Source organism: Crotalus tigris, unplaced genomic scaffold, assembly GCF_016545835.1.
Source record: "Crotalus tigris isolate CLP2741 ecotype Arizona unplaced genomic scaffold, ASM1654583v1 scf7180000017764.6130737, whole genome shotgun sequence".
Classification (NCBI taxonomy): Eukaryota; Metazoa; Chordata; class Lepidosauria; order Squamata; family Viperidae; genus Crotalus; species Crotalus tigris.
This window is the reverse complement of record NW_024096618.1, coordinates 3,597,340-3,619,116: the sequence shown is the minus strand read 5'-3', so window position 1 is coordinate 3,619,116 and position 21,777 is coordinate 3,597,340. Positions and strand designations below refer to the sequence as shown.

The following is a 21,777-nucleotide window of genomic DNA, read 5'->3' as shown; positions in this document are numbered from 1 at the left end:
ACTTGCGTGGACCAATTTCCAACAGGCCACAGACCAATAGCAGTCCGTGGACAAGGGGTTAGGGCAGTGTTTCTCAACCTTGACAATTTTAAGGCATGTGGACTTCAACTCCCAGAATTCCACAGCCAGCATTGCTGGCTGTGGACTTCTGGGAGTTGAAGTCCACATGCCTTAAAATTGTCAAGGTTGAGAAACACTGGGTTAGGGATTCCTGAAATAAAAGATTCGTAAGTCCTTCACTCCTCCTCGCAGCTATTCAGAAAGAAGAACTTATGGAAAGTGTAAGGGATCAAAATTCCAGGTTCTCTGGCTCATAGGATTACCATTACATTCTAGTACAATTCAAAACACTTATATACCTTTTCAGATTAAAGTTAATGGGTTTACCTCCTCCCAATTAAAAGATTACCACCATATTTGCTCCAAAATTCTGCTCCAGGAAAAAATAGGTGACAATTCATTGTTTTACTTTTTAAAATCAGCACTTTAAAAAAAAAGCATTTATTGAAATGCCTGAGAAGTTTTACCAAACAGAACTTCAGTTGCTTTTCCTACCGTCAGCAGTCAGTTATATTGCTCAATGACAAGAGCAGGAAAAATGAATTACACACATTGAAAACAAAATGCAAATGTCCAGAATTTCCGCAGAATTCAGGTTGACTAATTTAAAATTTGTAAAATATTAATATAATTATTCCACTTTATTATAAATATATTTATCTTATAAGCAAAGAACACAGTTTGTTTTAAAAAGAGGAATTTAGTTTGACCTTAACTACTAACAGATACTTTTGTTTCACACATTTTCAGTAAAAGCAGAAGATCCATGGTAGTATACTATATTGAAAACTGAGTAAATCTTACAATACTTTTGTTTGCTCTAAAGAAGAGAAACAAGTTAACTAAACAATAAGTGGTCACAGATTTAATATTAAATGTCTATTTTAATAGCAAGCAAATATCACTCACCCAAGGGATTTGATTACTAACCCCCAATCAATATAATTCAGAAGAATAGCAAATCTTCAAGGCAAAAAGCAGTATGAAAGAGTTCAAGTAAAAATAATTAACAACTTGATTTAATTTATTTAAATCTTAAAGTAGGGTTTGTCATTCACTATAGCAAGGGTACCTAGTCTTTTTAAGAAGCACTATTATGGGCTGTTTAATGCTATACTAAGGGTCATACTACCAAAAGTAGACCAAATCAATACTTTTTAGTTATGGGAATAGGATTACTCCCAGCATAATTAATAATTTCCTCTTTTATCACATGAAGAATTACAGATTGTTGCTATTTTTGGAGGACCTTTGAAAAATGAACCCAGACTTTTAAGGATACAAATGTTATTTTGGGACAACACATTATATGCCTCTGCCACAGAGTTAGTTGATGGATCAAAGCTGGATTTTTATTATTGCTAATTTGTATGGTGGGTAACTGTTACTAGTTTTCATTTGTACGGCTTCCTCTAAGATCTCAGTACTGACTTCATCTGTTTGACAGTTTTATTTAATCTGTTATCAGTTGACCTGGAAAACAAGTCTGATCAAAAAAGACAAATTTACTGTAATAAATTAAGCCCACCCAAGGAAAATTCTCAATCCAAATGAACTCACAGGTTAAATTGACCCTGCACAAAGTCTAAAGTTGGAAGACTTTGGTTAGATATTGCTGAACTAAAATTTTCAGCATCCTTCATAATTGGCCAGGATGCCTGAGAGTTGCAGTTCAGCAACATAAGAAAATCCACAGAATCTTTTTCTGCTGGCCAGCATTATTTCTCCTGTGGGTTTTTTGCCTTCCTATTTTCATCTCCTGCAGATTATCTGCAGTCACATGGTCAGAACTTAATCTCAGATCATGTGAAATGTAAAAGAAATGCATGTTGGTAGCACCTACTAAGTAACTTCCCCAGCACCATCCTTCCTATGGCGCGGCCTTTGCTTTTATGTAGGACTGGAGTGTGTACACAATAGCAGGCCAAAATATGATTTGCTTCCTTGTGTTTTATCGCACATGTGAATTCAACTACTGTAGCATATAAACAATCCTTTCTGGTTAAATATACTGGGTGGATTCAACAAATTGTAGTTTCTTTAATAAATCATGATTATATAAACCATAGCTTTGCATGTGTAAAAAAAATGCAAATTCACAAAATGACCTGAACACCTCTTCTTCTATAAATTAAGCCATGCTTGTAATAATCCTAACTTACTTCCTGCTTCCAGTGAACAGAGCCACAACATCCATTTCAACACTAAGCAACTGGTTCATTCCATGAGACAAGCAGTACTCAGTGCACCAGAAAATGGCTAATTCTGCATCCTAGCAAGTATAACTGTCACATATAACTTTATCCTTAGAAAACAAGACAACAAGCCTAGGAATTTGACAGTGCAAAAGGCCTTCACAGAAGGTTAAAATATCTGGGCCTCTGCAAAGCCTGGCACACATACTGAACTAACAATATATTTTGGCAATGCAGTCAATGAGAAGCTGTCCTTGTGCCAGTGACCAGAGCTGGACAACCAGCCGTATAATACCATCCCCAGCTTAAGAACAGGTAACTTACACAAGAATTATGCACTTGATGAGAAGCACAGGCAAACTTGTCTTACAAGCTAGATGCATTTTTTTTTTGCAAATGGCTCAGCAGTTTAAAAATGGAAACTATAAAATGGTTAGTTGCACCACATTTTAACAAAACGCTTGCTCCTTATGCTCTAAAGGACCTTTAAAAGAAAAGATGCTCTAACTTGTGTGTGACCTTCAGCAGTTGCAAGACATTCAATGTCAGTATTAGAGATAAAATAAAGTAGGAACCTAAGCTCATGATGTGCCTAACCCTTTCATGACATCTCAGTGCAGCTATGTTAGCCAGGCTCATAGTTTAGTGACAAGACTACATTTACCAGATAAAATCTAAGCGTCACAAGGAGGGAAATCAAATAGGAGGAAGCTGCTGATTCTATTTATGTTCTTCAGGCATGGAAATAAATGGGTGGCACTCCTCAAGCTTCTGAAGGCTACCAAGGCATTACCTTGCCACTCCTTCTCCAACTACTTGATTAAGTTTGTTCCTAAGGGGACTAGACTACTACAACCAGATTCCTCTTCTCATCAACTCAGAAACACAGCAGGTGGTTGGTCGCCCCCTAGGACTTGCGTGTCTTGCAGGTTGTACCGCACACCTTCTGGTGCTAAGAAGCGTTGGTGTTCATTCAGAATTGGCCTGAATGCCTACCTTTAGCCCACTGCGTTTCCTCTTCCCGCACCTTCTATATTCACTTTTCCAGCAAGTTTTTAAAATCTACCAGGCTACAACCCCTTTGCCATTTTTACACGGAGAAATCAACGAACAGATAGATACGACCCTTCATCTTGCTTCTATCTAGGAAAAGGTACAAAATGACTCTATAGAGGTATATCCAGCTAGATTTGGAGGGGACTGAACGCCTTTCTCTCTCTGGGTCAATGAATTCCCGATGTCGGACGTTGTGTAAGTTTACCCAGAAATAAAGTCCGCAAGAGTCAATGGGAATTTCCAATGAGAGCAGCCAGGTTCGTCTTTCTCCCGGATCACCCTCCAGATCCTCCGGGTGGGAGATCCAGTGAGGGGGGGCGATACTCACCGCCTTCAGCTGCTCCAGCCGGTCCTTCATTGTGGTCGGGTGCGGCTCCTCTCCCTCGGCCAAGCAGCGAACCCAGGAGACCTGTGCACGGGGAGGGCTCCTCCAGGAAGTGGAATCCCAGCGCGAAGCCCAAAGCGAAGCTTCCTCCTCTTTCGCCTCCTTTGCTCACTCTCTAGGAGGGGCGTCCAAGTTGCACCAGGGCGGGAGAGAGAGCATACATGCCGGCATCCCCAGCCCACCCCGCACAATCTCAATCTGGCTCTCGCTCCCCCAGCGAGCCTGATCCTCCGGCGCTGAGCTGGCTGCAGCTGCTAATCCTCGGTGACAGCCGCGGAGGGAAAGAAAAGGGGGAGGGGGACGGGAGAGCGGAGGCTCCGCCCCCTTTACCTGGGCAGAAAGCTCTCTTAAAGAGACATCGGCCCGGACAAGCGGCTCTGTTAACGAGGAGTCGTGGCTTCGCCCGGGAGAATGTTGACTACACGCTTTTATGACTCCCGCGACTTCCTCTTGTTCTAGGTTGGATTGTTTTATAAGCAGTAACAAGCCGAACGGCAAGTCCCTGAAGTCACACCGTGACCAGGTGAGGACGGCTGAACATCCGCGAGTGCGGTTTGGCTTCGTTGACTTTTAGCGGAAGGAAAACAAACAAACAAAAAAAACCTTGCAGGAACAAGCCAAAAGGTGAGTATCTGGAAGTTTTTAAAAGAGAACCCGTCTTGGGAAATAGGCCTAAAGATCGGAAGACAGAAATGGGTCAAGAGAAGAGAGAACGCCACTGTTTCCCGCAGGCTTTTGAACAACCAGGGATGTAATAATTTCCGGAGCCCAAGATAAGAAGAATTGCACCAGCTGCCTTTCATGCTGAGGTCTGTCCAGGCCAATAATTCTCTCTGCAATAATTAAGAAATTTGCTAGAATGGAGATACAGGTAGCCCTTGATTTACAACAGTTCATTTTAGTGACGTTCAAAGTTACAACAGCACTGAAAAAAAAAGTGACTTATGGCCATTTTTCACACTTACAACCATTGCAGCATCCTCATGCGTACGTGATCAAAATTCAGATGCTAGACCATAGACCAGTGGTTCTCAACCTGTGGGTCAGGACCCCATTTGGGGTCGAACGCCATTTCACGGGGGTCGCCAAACAAGGCTGTCCACCATTTTTTCCCCCTTTTCTTTGGCCACGCCCCTGGCACCCGGTGATGTATAAGTGGTTGGGGGTCACCACAACATGGGGAACTGTATTATGGGGTCGCGGCATTAGAAAGGTTGAGAACCACTGCCATAGACTGATAGTTATGACTCTTGCAGTGTCCTGGGGTCATGTGATCACTTTTTGTGACCTTCTGACAAGCAAAGTCAATGGGGGAAACCAGATTCACTTAACAACCATATTACTAACTTAACAGTGGTGATTCACTTAACAAGCGTGGCAAGAAAGGTCATAAAATGGGGAAAAATTCACTTAGCAAATGTCTCGTTTAATAACGTAAATTGAGGACTACCTGTAGTAAATCTGCTCTTTGGCTGAGAGATGTTATGGGAGAGCAAAGAAGCAGCCATCTAGAAGAGGAAGAGTGAATAATCCTGTATATAAATACATAGTAAAATTATCCAGCTTACAAACTTTTCATGAAAATCTGGGTGAGTAGCAAAACTGTATTTAAGTATACTAAAACTACATACATCATATACAATATATCAAATTGAACTATGGGTAATTTTGTATAGGAAAATATTTTTAAAAAGAGGGAGAATGGGACACCAGCCCATTAACCTTTCCCCTCCCCCCCCCCGAGTTTAAAACTGAATCCTGTCCTGGAATTTCTCCTTGCTTAAAGTGGGCATCTGCAGCCAGATGGAGAGGGTTATCGTGAGATGGAATACTGAATTTGCAAGATAATTTATCTCCCCCACCACCACATCAAAAAAATATATTAAATTCAGTCTTATGAAATCTTTGAATCTCACTCAGAATTCTGCAGTCATTGGTGGAGAAATTTCTCCTATATCAGGGGTAGGCAACCTTGGCTCTTTTATGACTCGTGGACTTCAACTCCCAGAATTCCTGAGCCAGCATGGCTAAGCTTGGAAACTCTCCCTTTCCCCTCAGCATGGCTGGCTCAGGAATTCTGGGAGTTGAAGTCCATGAGTCGTAAAAGAGCCAAGGTTGCCTACAGAATGATCTTTATTTGAAAACCTCCAGTGATGGAACATCCACAACTCCAGGAAGCAAGCTATTCCGTTGTTTAATTGTTCTCACTGTCCGAAAATTTCTCCTTACTTCTAGGTAGGATCTCTCATTGACAAACTTTCACATATTACTTCTTGTCCTGCCTCTGGTGCTTTGGAGAATAAGTCAATCCCCTCTTCTCTGTGACAGTTGAGTAGTTTTAAACTGTTTGAATTACATAAAGCTTCTTGATAGTTTTTGCTTCCTTTTTCAGTATTATACATTTGGTATTTATCCCTTTGTTTATTTATTTCATCATAAGATATTGTATCATTTATAAGATATAAGAAAAATTGTGTCCCACTTAAAGCACTGTGGGTTCCCTCATGAAAAGAAACACAGTGTTACTTATAAAATATAAGACATTTATTCTAGGCAGCGGGCCGTTTCTGCTGTGGTGCCCATATTATGGAATTTTCTGTCCCCAGAAATAAAGTTGGCCTCCCAACCTGATTATGCCTCAGGGGACAGGTGGGCACTCCTGAGGTGACTCCCTTATTAATATTGTTATCATTAAATTATTAAATTCTTTCCATTTATTGTTTTCTTCTGTTCTAGCTCTGCTTTTATAATTTCTAATTCTTTGCAGTAATTAGTATATAATGGTTTTAACTAATGGTTGTCATATTTATTTACTGTTTTTATTGGATTGTTGTATGCTGTCCAAAGTCTCTTTCTGTGAGGTGGATGGCCATATAAATTTGAGTAATAAATAAATTTGAAAGTAATAATATCCAAGCCATTTTTTGCCATTTAGTTTTTAGTAAAGACAATCAAATAAAGTTGCCTTCAACTTCATGACATTCTTTTTTTTTTTTTTTTTTTTTTGTTAGCGGCTGCAGCAATGAATGAGGACCCCAGTGTCCATTCTCACCAGTGGAAAGGTTATGGAAAACCCATAAGCTGGGATTCAGTGTTCAGGGTATCAAACAGTATGCAACAAAAATTCTTGATGACATGCTACACTAAGCATCTCACTTAATTTGTAAGAGCACAGTTGCCACCATCTTGCCATCAACTCTTTAATTGTCACAGCTCTTTGATTAAAGTCCGCCATTTGTTGGTTTCTATTTCAATCAAATTGGCTTCCATTTCCAGTTATCAAAATGTGAAGGCCATACATTCCAAAGCTTAACTATGCTCTATATGTACAGTATATGAAAGATTATTTCTTTTTGTCTGTCTCAAATCTGCCATTATTTAACTTGAAGAGGAGAATTAGAATAAGACTAATTGTTCCACCCATCTTTGGTCTCTACTGTTTGTGATTCAAGTATGGAGAATTTTGAACTGCAGAAAAAAAATGGTTGCATTACTTTTTCTGAATTTTTGAGAACCATGAAAAATTAAAATTCTAAATGTCAGTCAGACACTCGGAGGATAGAGGCGATTCTCTGGTGCAAACTAATGGAGAAATTAATGTTCTCCCTCATCATGTGTCAAATATACACTTGCTAGAACATATTGTTGGTTAACAAATTGCAATACTCAGGGCAAAATTGTCTTGCTGCTCGCCATCATTTACAATGTGGGATTGCAAACCCTAGTGACCTACCCATACCTCTTGATCTATGAAATTTCTGCTTGATATTTAGAGTCATTGGAGTCCCAAGGTTAAAATCTGCTTTCTCTCACAACTGGTTAGACTTAATCCCATGGTATAGTAAGAACCTCACAATTCAGGACTGCAATCTCCAAAGGCAGGCTGGTTGGACATAAAATGTAGGGTACCTACATTTCTTAAAAGCTGAAAATGTTTTGCTTTATAACAAATGCTCGTTCGGGGCTTTGTTGGATAGATGGCACAGAGATATGTTCATTACCTAGGTGATAAGAGATGTGGTTCCCAATGGCTGTGTATGTTTTAGTCATGCACATTGCCTAATATATTTATTTGTTATATTTTTAATCTGCCTTTATTATTTTTATAAATAAGGCAGCAAACATACATAATACTCTTTCTTCCTCCTATTTTTTTCCTAAAAGAAGTTGTCTCATGACACAATCTTTCCTTGAGTAAAATCCACCAGCAACACTAAAGGTACTGATAGCTATCTGTATAAAATACAAGTAATCCTTGACATACAACCATTCATTTAGTGACTGTTCAAAGTTACAATGGCACTGAAAAAAGTGACTTACGACCATTTGTCACATTTATGACCATTGTAGCAATCCCTATAGTTACATGATTTATAATTGGATGCTTGACAATTGACTCAGATTTATGACGGTTGCAATGTCCTGGAGTCATGTGATCTCCTTCTGCGACCTTCTGACAAGCAAAGTCAATGGGGAAACCAGATTCACTTAACAACTTTGTTATGAATTAGGAACTGCAGTGATTCACTTAACAAATGTGGTAAGAAAAGTCGTGAAATGGAGCAAACTCACTTAACTAATTTCTCAGTTAACAACATAAATTTTGAGCTCAATTGTGGCCGTATGTTGAGGACTACTGGTATTCATTGGTTAGTTAAACTATTGTATGAATATGAAGTGGGACTATGTGATCTATCAAGGATTCTCTTAATTCTTCAAAGCTAAAGTTTTCTCTGAATAAAGTTATCTAAATGACATCTAATTTAAAATTTTACCTCTTAAAAGCCGATTCTCATGTTTGTGTTAAGTCACTGATATTCATGATTATGTTTCGGTGGTTAGAAGAAAAGCAGTGTGGCATAGGGTTGATGTAGAACTGGCATCATATTCGAATTGTTCCCCACTCATGAAAGTTCACTGGTTAACTTTGCACCATTCACTCACTCTCCCAACCCAACTAATCACCCAGGACTGTTGTTTTGGAGATAGAGAAATGACAACAGATGGCAAAAAATACACGAGTACTCAACTGGCAATAGGAGCTGGAGCAGCCAGTGAGAAAATGGGTATTAATTCTTCCCTTTCTAGGATTCAACAAAAGATATGAATAAGGTCTGTTTATAGCTGGAACTAGAAATGTGTGCTAAAAGTAGGAAAAAAAATATAAGAAACGGGTCTCTGCAGAATCACATGAATTCTTTTAAAAATGTAATGGATTGAGAATAGAATTCTCTTGGAAAGTTTATAATTCCACAGATGTGTCAAAGACCTCCAATTACCTTCTTCCAAGAAAAAATAATTCTGGGTAAGTGGTAGCATCTCTGAAAATTGCCACAGCTAGAAATGGTATACTGCACATCACCATCTTGCTCGGCTCCTTTAAAATTACAGGTAATCCTCAAGCTATGACCACAACTAAGCCCAACATTTCTGTTGCTAAGTGAAACATTTGTTAAGTGGACTTTGCCCCATTTTACAACCTTTCTTGTTACCATTGTTAAGTGATTCACTGCAATTAAATTAGTGACTGTTGTGATTCCGTGCCAGCCGGTGCTCCCAACAGCTGAGTCTGAGGAATCTGAGAAGGAGGTGGAGGAGGCATTTGAAGGGTCATCAGGGGCAGAGGGAGACTCTGATGAATTACAAGACTCACGGTTTGATGCAGAGCCTGGGCCCTCCAGTCGTGTTCCTGATGAAGCTCTGCTGTGTGAGGAGAATGAGTCAGACTCGGAGGACTCACACCTGATGGACTTGCTAATTGATGCTCGCACACATCGTCAATTAGCAAGAGTAAATCAGCAGCAGTCAATACGGCAACTCCAGAGTAAAAGGAGAAGGCAATGAGAGGCAACACCTTGAGACTGCTATATAAAAAGAGGAGGTGTGGGCGGTGCTGGTTGCTGAAGGCAACCGTTTGCAAAGTGCTTCTTGGAATCCTGGTCTGTTCGTCTTGCTTGTGACTACTCTTCTGTTTGCATCGTGTTTCCTGTGGATTATTTCCTTCCTTTGGACTTGAGTTTGCTGTTTGTGTTTTGGACTATTTGACAGGTTTGTCACCCATATTAAAAGGGGTTTGTTTTGTTTTAAAGTCTCCAGCCTATTGTATCAACAGGGGTTTGGTCTTTGTGCCTTTAACAAGGACGGCAATAGGCTGGGATAGAACAGTGACATGGTTGTTAAGTAAATCTGGCTTCCCCATTGACTTTGCTTGTCAGAAGGTTGCAAAAGGGGATCATGTGACTCCAGGAGATGCTGCAACCGTCATAAATATGAGTCAGTTGCCAAGCGTCTGAATTTTGATCAGATGACCATGGGGATGCTGCAATGGTCGTGTAAAAAATGGTCATAAGTCACTTTTTTTTCAGTGCCATTGTAACTATGAATGGTCACTAAATGAACTGTTGTAAATCGAGGACTATCTGTATACCCTACTTGAAAAGCATTTTCCTTAAAGAAAAGTGTGTTGTCTTCTGTGTTCTCCCAGCAAATATTTTCCAATTTGTGTTCCATAGTACCATCTTTTCTTTTCAGGAATTAGAAAAGACCTCCCTAGCTTTGAAAAATGAAAACCTAAGAGGATATCTAAAATCTTTCCCCCACCGCAAACACTGCATAAAGAAAAAAAATCCGTTGTATTAGAAGGCACTACCTACTTGGGAATCAAGACTGATCCTTGGAATCCTGAAGATCAGCATTCCATAGCTAGCTGACAAATAGACTTTGTACAGTTGTGGGTAGAAAAGCCATTTTAGCTGTCTGAGATCCTAACCATTTCCCTGCCAATCACCACCGATAGCCCTCTGAAATGGTACAGCTGTGCTTTTCCCTTTCCCTTTTATAGGACTTATTAAACATAAATATGTTTTTAGCATTTGGACAGGATCAGAGACTTAACATTCCAGTACATCATGCGGTAGCCTCACAAGACAGGCTCATGTTGTCTCCCTAGGGCTGGGAGATAAGCAACAGTGGCACATTTGTGCTTAAATATTCCTTCCCGCTTATGTACCACACAGACTCTTTCAAGAATAATTCAGCCTTCCAAATGCCTGCATGACACAAACAACTTATCCAGTTGGATTTTTTTAGAAAAAATACTAAGAAAAAATGTGGTAATTCTAGACCTATCTATCCACTTATTATTATACTTGTGCCATATCTTTCTTGGGGAAACTTGAGGGTACATGGCCTAGAGTTACATGATCCTGGCTGGATTTCCTTTTAATGGCTTCCTTAGTAAATAATGATGATGATGATGATGATGGAAGGGACCTTACAGGTCATCTAGTCCAACCCCCTACTCAGGCATGAAACCCTATATCATTTCAGACAAATGGCTGTCCAGTCTCTTCTTAAAAATTTCTAGTGTTGGAGCATTCACAGCTTCTGGAGGCAGGTTGTTCCACTGATTAATTGTTCTGTCAGAAAATTCCTCCTTAGTTCTAGGTTGCTTCTCTCCTGGATTAGTTTCCATCCGTTGCTTCTTGTCCTGCCTTCAGGCGCCTTGGAAAATAGCTTGACTCCCTCTTCTTTGGGGCAGCCCCTGAGATATTAGAATACTGCTATCATGTCTCCCCTTGTCCTTCTCTTCATTAAACTAGATGTACCCAATTCCAGAACCATTCCTTATATGTTTTAGCCTCCAGTCCCCTGATCACCTTTGTTGCTCTTCTCTGTACTCTTTCTAGAGTCTCAATATCTTTTTTACATCGTGGTGACCAAAACTGGATGCAATATTCCAAGTGTGGCCTTACCAAGGCATTGTAAAGTGGTATTAACACTTTGCGTGATTTTGATTCTATCCCTCTGTAAATGCAGCCCAGCACTGTGTTGGCCTTTTTGGCAGCTGCCGCACACTGCTGACCCATATTTAAGTGATTGTCCACTAAGACTCCGAGGTCCCTCTCACAGTTACTACTATTGAGCAAGGTACCCCCTATACTATACCTGTAGGTTTGGTTTTTCTTGCCTAAATGTAGAACCTTACTTTTTTCACTATTGAATTCATTTTGTTAGATAGCACTCATTGTTCAAGTCTGTCCAGATCCTCCTATGTCCTAAGCCTGTCTTCTGGAGTGTTGGCTATTCCTGTCAACTTGGTGTCGTCTGCAAATCTGATGATTTCCCCATCTATCCCCTAGTCCAAATCGTTGATGAAGATGTTGAAGAGCACTGCGCCCAGAACAGAGCCCTGGGGCACCCCACTACACACTTCCCTCCATGTAGATGCGGTTCCATTGAGGACCACACTCTGAGTACGGCCGGTCAGCCAGCTACGGATCCATCTGGTGGTGATGCTGTCTAACCCACATTTTTCTATCTTATCAAGTAGAAGGTTGTGATCTACTTTATCAAATGCCTTACTGAAGTCCAAGTAAATTATATCCACAGCATTCCTCTGATCCACTAATTTTGTCACTTGGTCAAAGAATGCAATAAGATTTGTCTGGCATGATCTGTTTTTGACAAACCCATGTTGGCTTTTAGTAATAAGTTTGTTTGCCTCTAGGTGTTCGCTGATTCATTGTTTGATTATCTTTTCCAGAATCTTTCCAAGTATTGAGGTCTGGCTGATAAGTCTATAATTTCTTGGGTACATTTTTTTTTCCTTTTTTGAAGATGGGAACTACATCAGCTCTTTTCCAGTCCTCCAGTAGTTCCCCAGTGCTCCAGGATCTTTGAAAAATATAGTTCAATGGTTCTGAGATCACATCTGCCAGTTCCTTGAGAACCCTGGGGTGTAATCCATCTGGTCTAGGCTAGACAGGTGCTCACTTACCATTTTCTTACCTATGTTAACTTGCGTTTCTATTCAGTTTTTTATGGCACTATTTTTGGTAGGTTGGTTTGTTTTTTCCTTTTGTGTAAAGACAGATGCAAAAAATGAGTTAAATAATTCTGCTTTCTCCCTGTTGCTTGTCACCTTCTTGCCACTTTCCCCCACTAATGGACCAATCATTTCCTTCACTTTTTTCTTGTTTTTTACATGTTGAAAGAAGCTTATTTTATTATTTTGTTAGTTTCCATCCATTGCTGCTTGTCTTGTCTTCAGGTGCTTTGGAGAATAGCTTGACTCCCTATTTTTTATGGCAGCCCTTGGGATATTGGAATACTGCTATCATGTCTCCCCTTGTCCTTCTCTTCATTAAACTAGATGTACCCAATTCCAGAACCGTTCCTTATATGTTTTAGCCTCCAGTCCCCTGATCACCTTTGTTGCTCTTCTCTGTACTCTTTCTAGAGTCTGAACATCTTTTTTACATTGCAGTGACCAAAACTGGATGCAATATTCCAAGTGTGGCCTTACCAAGGCATTGTAAAGTGGTATTAACACTTCATGTGATCTTGATTCTATCCCAATAAACATGTTTATTAGAAAGCTGTGTCCTTAAATCTCTGCCTGCCAGACTTTTAGTTTCCTCGGTAAGAAGACAGTCTTTCTGCTTTGCTTAAAGATTGGGCCTTGCCTGACTCTCCTCCAAATTAGTATGCCTAAAATCAAATACTACTGCAGTTATTTGGTAGCTGGGCAAGAAAGGCCTGAAAATATATGCCCAGTTTCTAGTGCAAAATTATGCTAGAGATTAAATCAGTGTTTCTCAACCTTGGTGACTCTGAGATGACTTTAAGATGACCACTTAAATTTAAGCCAGCAAAAGCCAAAAAAAAAAAAAAAAAAAAGCTGCTAAAAAAAGCCAATGCAGTCTTGCATTAGCAGAGGGATAACATCAAGATCACAAGAAAGGATAATGCCACTTTATACTGCATTAGAGAGGCCACACTTGGAATACTTAATACAGTCCTTATCACCATCATATAAAAAAGGCATTGAGGCCTATGTGTGTGAAGAAAAGCAACAAAGATGATAAAAGGTCTGGAGGTTAAATTGTATGATGAATGGTTGAGGAAGCTAGGTACGTCTAGCCCAGTGGTTCTCAACCTTTTTAATGCTGCGACCCCCAACCAGTCGTAAGTCGAGGACTACCCAACCGGTCATAAGTCAAGGACTACCCAACCGGTCGTAAGTCAAGGACTTTCCCTGCCCGGGAGCGCCGCGCATGTGTGGTGCCGCCCCCTGCACCGGCCGAGGCGTAGCTGGCAAGCGGCAGAGATGGAGCAGGCCGACTACCAGCTGGGCCACCAGCTGGCCCAGCCCAAGGGAGGTAAGGCACCCACTGGGCCCCATGCGCACCAGCAACCCTCCCTGCGCCCGCCAGCCTCCCACCTCCCACCCCTGGCCCTCTTTTACTTACATTTTTAGTAGCTGCTCAGCAGGGAGGGGTGGAAACTTCCAGACAGCTCGCCTTCGCTGCAGACAACTTGTAGCACCGTTTGCAGAATGGGACTTTTGGCAGGCTCAGCAGGGCAGAGACAGCCTGGACAATTCCTATTGGCTTTTGAAAGCCAATAGAATTAGACTCTATTCAAGAGAGTCTATTCTATTGGCTTTCAAAAGCCAATAGAATAAAAGGGAGTAGCACAGCTAAGGAAAAGGGGAAAAAATGGTGGACTGTGTTGTTTGGCGACCCCCGTGAAATGATCGTTCGACCCCAAATTGGGTCACGACCCACAGGTTGAGAACCGCTGGTCTAGCCTATTGAAGAGAAGGATGGGGGGGGACATTATAACTGTCTTCCAATATTTGAGGGATTATCACAGAGAAGAGGGGACTGACTTTTTCTGCAAAGCATGAGAGGGCAGGAGAAGAAGTAATGCTGGAAGTTTATTAAAGAGAGATCCAGCATAGAACTGAGGAGAAATTTTCTGACACTGAGAACCATCAGTGGAATAGCTTGCATTCTGGAGTTGTGGGTGTTTCATTACTGGAGGTTTTTAAAAAAAGATTGAACAACCATTTGACAGGGATGGTGTAAGGCAGGGGTCCCCAACCCCCGGGCCACAGCCCACTATACTGCTCTACACTACACTACACTACACTACACTACACTATACTACAAGCAGTGGGCAAGTGCACACACAAAGCTCCATTTGTGCGAGTGGTATGCATATGTGCTTGCCGCTCATGGAAATGAAGCTGTGTGCGCATTTGCCCACAGCTCACATGTATCCATTGCCTCTCCCTCCTGCCCCTTGGAGTCCGCAAAGCCAGAAAGTTGGGGATCGCTTGCCTTGAGCATGGGGCTGGACTAGAAGACCTCTGAGGTCCCTTCTAGCCTTATGATTCTATGTTCTAAGATGTGGGGATTTCAGCCCCCAGAATTCCCCAGGCTGGTTGGAGAATTCTGGGAGTTGATGCCCCAACTTCTTAAACTAGCCAAGACTGAGAAACACTGAATTAAATAATAACTAGCTTGTTGACCTTGCTTGATAGTCAGATTCAGCTTCTTCGGGAAGCAGTCTCTGGTAGAGCCAGAGGCAGTTAAGATTAAAGGATGCTATCTTTACTTAGGAACAGAAAAAAGACCAGTGCCTACTTAGCAGTGCAAACAACTGAGAAAGAGTTAAAAGCTGAGATTCAAATGTACTAATAAAATAAAAACCTACTGTCACTATCTTTAACATTTATTTTTGAAATGAATTAACCAACAGAGCGCTTTCAAAGCTTCCTGGTTTAAATTTTCTCCAGCTCCACTCAGGAAGGTTTATGATTCTGCAAAAAGCAGATGTAAATAAAGTTTTCAAACAATGTTTAACTTTGGGGGGGGGGAGTAAAAAAAAAACAAGCATATAGTGCAGAAAATTATACATTGGCACTAAATCTCATGAAAAAGAACATAATATATACAGTTAAAACACTAATTTTAGCAGTGATTGAACTTTTTATTTTCTTTCTTTCTTTTACAGTTAACAAATCTACACAATGAATCTCAGTCGGCCCTATTATTTGTTCAGTTTTTAGACAGCTGCATTTCAAACATATATTTTCGGTCTCCTACCCATTTTAGCATTTTCTTCTGAATTTGATAACAAGAAGAGAAAAGTCCTGCTTATCAAACTGCCACCTGTAAATAAAATGTTGACTTCCACACATAAAACAAGCTCCCCAGAAGACCAATCAGTCTCAATAAGTAACATTCTTACTGTTCCTTGAAGAAACTAAAATTCCAGTTTCATCACTAAGTCAAAATGCTTGTGACCAATCTGTATAAACCTTGAATAAACCTTTCAGTTCCGTACACTGTGTACTTTTGCCACATCTTTTTACCACATGGTGGTGCTAGTTGGGATTACTACACCATTCATTAGCACAAGAGATTCTTTCTCAGGATTTTGGTCAGTACATTTTTTCATTCCCTGTTTCATATGGTATAGATCAGGGGGTTTAACACAGGTGTGTCAAAGGTATAGAATATAGACACCACCTGACCTTCCTCTGCTGAGTAACTGGAGCCAGGCTGCAGGTATATTAAACCATCACAGCTGTACTGCATAATGACAACCATCAAGTGAGAGGAACAAGTAGAGAAAGCCCGTTGCCGTCCTGAAGTGGTGCTAATTTTCAAGATGGCCCTCACAATGAAGGTATAAGAGGTCGAGACTAGGACAAATGGACTAGCCAGGATAATGGACAGATGATGAAGAATGTAGCCTGATGTGCATGAGTATCCCCACAGAAAGTGATTGATCTCATGGTTGCCACAGAATGGGAGGCGTAATATCAAGATAGTGATTTGCATGCCAAACAGGCGACACATGGTGAAGGTCCCAGCTACAAGGGCAGTGCACACCTTCCAGCTCATAATGGCTGAATAGGGCAGAGGGTGGCAGATGGCCACATAGCGGTCATAAGCCATAAGACACAGTCACTGCTTCTCATCACTCCTGGCCAAGGAGATGGAGGGTTTCTTTGCAGAGAGGAAGTTGGCCAAGGTAAGGGGAGCAAGGACAAAAGAATAGACCATTTCCAACACGGCCAAGCTAGACAAGAAAAAATACATGGGTGTGTGGAGGGAGTGTTCATTGTGCACGCTGAGTAAAACAGCAGAATTCACCAAAAGACTGAGCAGGACAAAACTAGGGAAAAAAATTAAAAAATCAACAGATGCACTTCTGGAAAGATTGAAAAGGGATGAAAGTAGAAACAGGTCAGTCTGGTGTCATTTTCACTCTCCATGTACATCACATAGTATGGTTTCGTGCAAGATAGAAAGGAAGAAAACAAATCACAAAGATGCAGTTTTTTTGTATTTTTCAACAGGTTGGATCAACTCCTAGCTGCCAATGGAGAGCAGAATCCTTCCCCCCCCCCCGACTTCTTCTTTTGCAAATAAAGTCAATATCACATACTTTAATTGAATAGCATAGCCATAGCAGGAATATTTGAGATGAAGCTTTGGCAAATTAATGTGAATGCAAGAACTGAATATTATTAATTTGACTATGTTGCCTTATTTTTTTTCTGTTTATGGCAATGATTTTGTGTTTTAAAGGTAACCACATAGGTTCTTTTCCAAATCTGTTCTATTTCTGCACTCTTCTCACTTTAATTAAAATGCAGACTCCCTTGGAAGTATGTTTCTTTGAAATCAGTGGAACCTTTACTGTAATAAACAAGGTCTGGAACAAGCTGCTGCTCTATTATGTAAGCATTTTCCACATAAAGTACTAAATAATACCATGTTGTAGCTTATTACCACTGTCAATGTTACTTGAGCTGGTGGCTGAAAATTTGTTTCCTTTCTGATGATGTAAGATTGAGTTACTTTTATTTTATTCCATTACTTGCTTTTTAAAATCTACATAAAATAAAATAGAAAATTCAGCAGGTCAGAGTTTCAGTAAATTACAAGCACTAAATAATAGTGGCCCTAAGTTAACAAAACCAAACACTATAAACAGTATTCAATATCTAATATTGTAATACATTATGTATGATTTTTTAAAAAAAATGTGTATGCATCACATTACTTTCAAAGAAAGCAATGGTGTAAAGCACAGAAAAACAATAAGAAATAGTAAGCAAAAGAAATTAAGTACATGAGATAAAGGCAGCTTCTTTCTTTTGTTTTCTATTGATTCTTCTTGGGAAATAACTTGTATTCTAATAATTTTTCATACAGAAGCCATTGTTTCTCTTCCTGTACTCAATCTACTTTCATTCTATTTCTTTTATTTCTTTCTCTTCCATGTTTATTTTTTCCCAAGGCTCATGTTTGGAACTCTGATCATTCTGAATTCATTAATAATCGTAATCTTTTACCGTAAGCAATTATGTTAATCATGCTTCTTGATTCATTCCTTTTTATAAGTTAAGCCCGGATAAGCTAATAAGCATGCATTTGAAACATTTTTTCTTAAGCAAATGCTTATTTTATGATCACTATTTTCATTCATTCTTGCCTTCAAAATGCACAATGTCTTAGTCCTGCCATCAGTTACTGTTACCTAATAAAATAATTCTTCACCCTGGATCTCATTCATTTGGAATAATACTCAGATTATCCCAAAACACGTCCATGGTTGTTCCATTATCACCAATCGCAGAAATGTAACATGCAACTATTGCCAACCTACGTATTTCTACTTTAATTTATATTTATTTGTTTGTACTGCTTTATTTTCCCACAGCACCCAGGAGACACTAATACATATTTATTGCCATACTTTTTATCGCTTTCATCCAAAATTAAACCTACACCTTCATTTTCCTCATGTATTCTTCAACTCCACTCTCAGTTTTTCCCTTGGTACAAAGTTTCTATGGTTCTACAGAGGAGTTCAGAAAGGACAGTTTGTTAACTTTGATTGTTGTAACACCACAGCAATGATACAAGTTGAAAGAAGAAAGGAAGAGCTTATATTGCAAAGAAAATAATATGAAAAGGGAGGGGATGAAGGCATCCATGTTTGCTAATATCAGGGAAAGGAAAGGAGAGATGCAGGGATCAGTGAGATCTCTAAAAGAGAAGACAGACACTAACAAACTGGTCCACATATTTTGCATGGATGGAAAATATTACTGGTGGCTGTAGTCAAGGCTGAGCCCCAAACTGGACCAATTGCCAATCCATTATAATCCAGACTGGAATTGCTGAAGTTGGTTTAAGAAACAGCCAGGAGCAGCCAAGTAAACAAGCAGCTTAAGCTGCAGCACAGAATTGCTCTTAGAGTTAGACAGTACCTGCATGTTTAATTAGGAGCAATCACTATTATTTAGCATCATAATGACAATAAGTGAATTTGAAATCAAAAGGAAGAAAAGCTGAATAAAATAAAATGATATGAATGGTTTTATTCCAAATTACAATTCCAGCTACAAAAGATCCATAACTAGCTTTGAATAAACATTACTTCAGATATCCCAAACATTTTTTTTCTTAAAATTCATATTGTATTACTTGATTTAATACAACAAAAGCTTACTTCACTGTTTTTATTAAATCAATCCAACATGGATTCAAAAAAAGTTAAGACATTCTAATTTATTAGAATAAGGATTTTTCATTCAAAAACTCATGGAGCTAAAACACATTTAACTTCTTTATAATTTTTATGAAATTAAATCATGAGATGTAATAAAGTACATAATGTTATGCACCGACTACATTCTGAGGTAAATCAAAGTTGACTCTATTACATGAAGTCTAATTTCCTCTCCCAAAAGATATTTGACTTACCTTTTAAACTAGTTTTTTTTACTCCACAATGTAAGCTTTCATTTATTACAAAAATTGATCACATCAAGTATGAAGCCCAGCTATATAGTTAATCATGAGATTTAGCAATATTTGACTTTTGCTCCATCCATCTACTCTTCTCACATCCATACTACTGGGAGTTGCCAGCATATTGCTATACATCCTCAGACATTCAGTATGTTAAGGTGGTGGTGGTGGTGGAAAGTCATTTCATATTTTTTTCATATAATGGAAAAACAGGTATAAAGATGTAGATCCTTACCATTTTTGTGCTGCCTCTCAGCTTCATTTGGAGAGTATAAATGCGTCAGAAAGAGATCCATAAATATAAAACTGATCAGCTAGTATAACTGAAATGCACATTTAAGGCTCTTGCTCATAAAGAATTTGGATAGAATTTCTAATTGCTAAGTTGTGTTCCAAGGCTGAGGACCTAATTTGTGACTTTGATAGATCCATTAATGTCAGATGCTTTTCCTATGCAGATGTGTCCTTAAATTAACAGTTCCATTTGCAACCTCTACCACAGGGGTCCCCAACCCCCAGTCCGTGGACCGGTACCGGGCCACAGCATGCCAGCAACCAGTCCACACAAACAAGCAAAGCCCCATCCATGGGATGCAGGCAGCACATAAAACCACACACTCTCCGGTCCACGGAAAAACCTCTCTCCATGTAACCGGTCCCTGGTACCCCGTTCTATCATGTATCAGCTAGTTTTTATTTCTCTGAAAGATAAAATGTTTTGAAACATCTAAGTAAAATTAAATGAAGCCAGAGTGATATTTTTGTACCTGATTGTTTTTTAAAAAAATTGAATAATACTGTTTTTCACCAATGTTTTTAAGATCTTCAGCAATGGTTTCTTTAGAAACTGTGCAAGATCTGGAAGAAAACTGAATTAATGTTTCTCAGAAACATACCATTTGCTCTTCTTTGTGCTGAAGCAAAAGGCTGTGTTATGGATATGGTTGCCACATGTGCCAAAATTTTAATCAGTTATATTATCCTATTTTCCTGCTCTCTCAAAGCACTTATGACTCTCAACTCTCACACTTTTCAGGATATTACAAAAATATTCGCTTCAGGGTTGGGCTCAGTTCATTCTCACAAGGATTCATTAATTCCATATCTACGGATATCTTGCTGAAGATGTGCCCTTGCCTAATTCTCAACAGATCTCCCTACATCTTAGAATCTTAGACCAGAGGTCTCCAACCTTAGCAACTTTAAAACTTGTGGACTTCAACTCTCAGAATTCCCCAGCCAGCCATGGACATAACTTCACTCTAAAGGAAGGCTGCCTTCAGGAATGGAATTACAGTCAAGGCCTCTACCTGGGTCTCCAGTCTTGAAAAAAACAAACAAAACAAACCTGGTTGTGGTCTGCTCTGGGCCAGCAGGAACCCTGGCATTTGTCTAAGGTGGCACGATGGATGGGAACATAACAGCAGCTAGACATGGGCTGTGGATGAACATGGCAGATGCAAGATGGCAGCAAAGCAATGCAGAAATTCTCTGCTGCCAATTTGAGTCCAAGCAGAAATGGAATTTGAAAAAGCATCTTATAATTGACATTCCCTAGTCCTAATAAAGATAAAGGGAGGGAGTAGGCAAGCATATTCAGACTTGGAAAGTTTAGCTACTATAGTATTAGCATTTATAACTTTGATTTCCTAGACTGGTTTATCTTGAAGTGTTGGCACATATTAACTCCAAGTTGGTACCTACATTTGACACCTATATGCTATTGTCAGTTTTCTGAACTTTAGAACTCAACTAATGTGTGTGTGTGTGTGTGTGTGTGTGTGTGTCCGTCCTTGATAGCTGCAAAAATGCGAATCCCAGGTATATTTGTTCAATAACACAGCCTTTGATCTCTGGGAGAGGTATAAACCAGTTGTTTATTGCTAAAAAGATATTTAAAAACAATAAAAACAACTATTTACAATGTTAAAAGAAACAACTTAGCTTTTGCTGGCCCTGCCAGGGTCCTCAGAATAAAGCTCCCCACCCCCTAAGCTTTACTCTGAGGTCCCTGGCAGGGGACCAGCGAAAGCTAAGTTGTTTCTTTTAACATTGTAAATAGTTGTTTTTATTGTTTTTAAATATCTTTTTAGCAATAAACAACTGGTTTATACCTCTCCCGGAGATCGAAGGCTGTATTATTGAATATATATTCAATATATATAAACTGTTATGTCGTGAAAATGGTAAACAAATCCGAACACCAGGATAAAATATAAACAAAAACTGTTTAATCTACAAAAATGCTGAGCTTTCGTCGGCCAAAAAAAATCCCAAGAAGCAAAAAACCTCCAAAAGTGAAGGAGGGGGATTTTTTGCCCCACCCTTTTACTAACAGAAGCAGTGAATTAAACCTTTTATGGAGGACCAAAATGTATTGAAATGAAATGAAATGATTATAACACCTAAATTTGGATAAGTTTAAAATTACTGAATGGTTAAGAATCTCATTTTA

At 39.5% G+C, this 21,777-nt stretch overlaps 1 long non-coding RNA gene and 1 pseudogene across 2 annotated transcripts; one reads left to right on the top strand and one right to left on the bottom strand.

The window, feature by feature from the left end:
* Positions 1–3,420: 3,420 nt before the first annotated feature.
* Positions 3,421–7,119, top strand: LOC120307050. 2 transcript variants are annotated; one of them, XR_005556437.1, is made up of 4 exons: positions 3,421–3,960; positions 4,156–4,320; positions 5,932–6,023; positions 6,708–7,119. It is a non-coding gene; the product is annotated as an uncharacterized LOC120307050 (long non-coding RNA). The 2 variants fall into 2 exon arrangements; XR_005556436.1 differs by lacking the exon at positions 3,421–3,960 and having other exon boundaries at positions 3,969–4,320.
* Positions 7,120–15,899: 8,780 nt separating this feature from the next.
* On the bottom strand, positions 15,900–20,425 carry LOC120307101 (annotated as a pseudogene).
* Positions 20,426–21,777: the final 1,352 nt, after the last annotated feature.